Raw genomic sequence first — 2,194 nt, forward strand, 5'->3', positions numbered from 1 at the left:
GGCTGCGCTTTGTCTGGTTCCTCACCTAGGACCTGTCTGCCATGGGTGACCCTACCAGGGGCATAAAGCCCCAGACAGCATAGCTCCTAGGATCATTGGGACACTCAAACCCCTCCACCACGATAAGGTAGCAGCCCAAGGAGAGGAGGAAAGAAATCCTCTAATCTAATTAAAGTCTATAAAATTACTGATGCTTTCCTTTTATGAGTTCACTGTTTCCCAATCACAACTCCATTCTGCACTCTAAACCACAAATGGCAAAGGATTTTCTTTAATGCAAAGATGTTGACTAATTAAGATGCTCATTAACCTTTTGTTTGCTTTACTTGCATCTTTAGCAGCATCTTTCTTAAGAGAAAAGTTAGGAACAAAGTAATTGTCCCAGTTTGTAAGAGCTGCAGCGCTGCAAACTTTTTTTTCCGTGAGCTCTTCAAAGAAAAATAACAAATAAATAAATAAATAAATAAACAGTGTGCACAGGATTTTATGCTCCCCAAGGAGCACCGGGGCTGCCTGTCCTGCACTGCAGCAGAGATGCATTGCTCAAGCTGGAAACAAGCTTTGACAATGCATGGGAGCATGGCTGGAGGAACTTTAAAACATTAATGAGGTCCGGAAAAATAAAGTTTGCACCTCAACATGCTAGTGATGCACATATAGCCTCACACAGGTATGAACATTTAAAGTGCCTTTTGTGTTTAAGCAGATGGTCTAACTGAATTATATAATGCATTTCATCCACTCAAACAATGGCAAACAAGAGATTTCAGGCCTGTTCAGTATTACTCATACAGCTGTGATGGATGGTGTGAGTATTGTTCAGTTTTGAGTATTGTGTCATATTCAATAAAAAAATAGTGTGAGGATTGTTTGAGTGGAGTAGGATGATTTTATTTATGGTTTATTTTGGTTTTAGCTTTACAATGAGTATTGATTTATTTTAATCATTCAAGAATGTTGCTGTTAAATGTCATGAATATAAAAAAGGTGAACCAATGATCCATTAATTCTTTAATTATTCACCACTTTTTCTACAGTGATTTAACATTTTGATACAATCTCTGCATTTATGTTTCATAAATTATTCTTTTTTTTTTGGAGTGTTCCTAACAAATTGAAAGACAACATCTGGAAAGGGCGTGTTTTCTCCCGGTTAATGTGAAGGCTCTGCCAACATCTGTGCAAATGCCATCGACAGATGTCAAAGTTAAAAGGTCAGCGACAGATGTGGCTTTAAAACTTTCTCTCTTAGGAATAGATGGCATTTCCACAAAACAGCGGAGAGTGGCGAGACGATGAGAAAAAAGGATGAGTCTCATCCTTTCAGTTGTATTTTTTTTTTGGTAGTGTCGAGGTTCTTTGTAGATCCCCAAGCCTCTTAACCACAGCTGAGGGTGGTTTTGTTGTCTGGCCTCCATGCCTCAAGAGCTCAACTGTGAGTAAGACAGCATGCCTGATATTTAAGCTCTAAGGGTGGAAAATAACGGATTTTGCTGCAGGTGTCTCTAAAGCCCTGTAGGCTGGAGAACCGGGACTTTTTCCCTTCTGATGTTTCTGAGCCAGCCTGCTGAGAGGTGCTTGGTTTGGTGATAAAGCAGTAGAAATCCTTGCTTCAGGCAACTCCACGCTGTCCTCATAAATAGCAGTTCACCAAAAATATTGAGCACTTCTGCCACAAAWCCATAAACTTCGTTTTTCAGTGATTTATTTATTTTTACTATAATTTTGGAAGTAGCAGCAAATTTGGGCTGATTTATTTTTCTTTTTTCTTTTCTTTCTTTTTTTATTTTTTTTGTCTAAGTGTTTTCTTTCAAACAAACAAAAACATAATACAGTAACTTTTTAACTATTTAACTATTTTAATAGTTCTGCAATGTCTCTCACAGCCTGACTGCATTTGGTTAAATTCAGGCCATGAGTTTGACTGAATTATCTATTTAGAGGTTAAAATATATGTAATTTTCAAGAACTTATAGTTCAAAAAGCCTTCATTTTCTTAAGCTAGTTCAAACCACTAACAGAGGTTCTAGTTGGCTGCTTTGCTAAACTGAGTTATCAGAAACAGAAGGTAYTAGTCACTCAGGGTTCCCAATAAATTACATCCAGAGTTCCTTTGTGGGTTCGGGGAAAGCATTGGTGCGACACTCCACTAATCAGATCTTAAAAGTGTAGCTGCCAGTAATATATATATATA

At 37.8% G+C, this 2,194-nt stretch overlaps 1 protein-coding gene across 5 annotated transcripts in view; it reads left to right on the forward strand.

Annotated features, from left to right (window-relative positions):
• Nucleotides 1-2,194, forward strand: part of tnr (tenascin R (restrictin, janusin)) — a gene marked incomplete at its 5' end in the record, with an annotated part of 189,852 nt that overhangs the window by 161,209 nt on the left and 26,449 nt on the right.

Source organism: Austrofundulus limnaeus, unplaced genomic scaffold (assembly GCF_001266775.1).
Source record: "Austrofundulus limnaeus strain Quisiro unplaced genomic scaffold, Austrofundulus_limnaeus-1.0 Scaffold6, whole genome shotgun sequence".
In the NCBI taxonomy this organism is placed as follows: domain Eukaryota; kingdom Metazoa; phylum Chordata; class Actinopteri; order Cyprinodontiformes; family Rivulidae; genus Austrofundulus; species Austrofundulus limnaeus.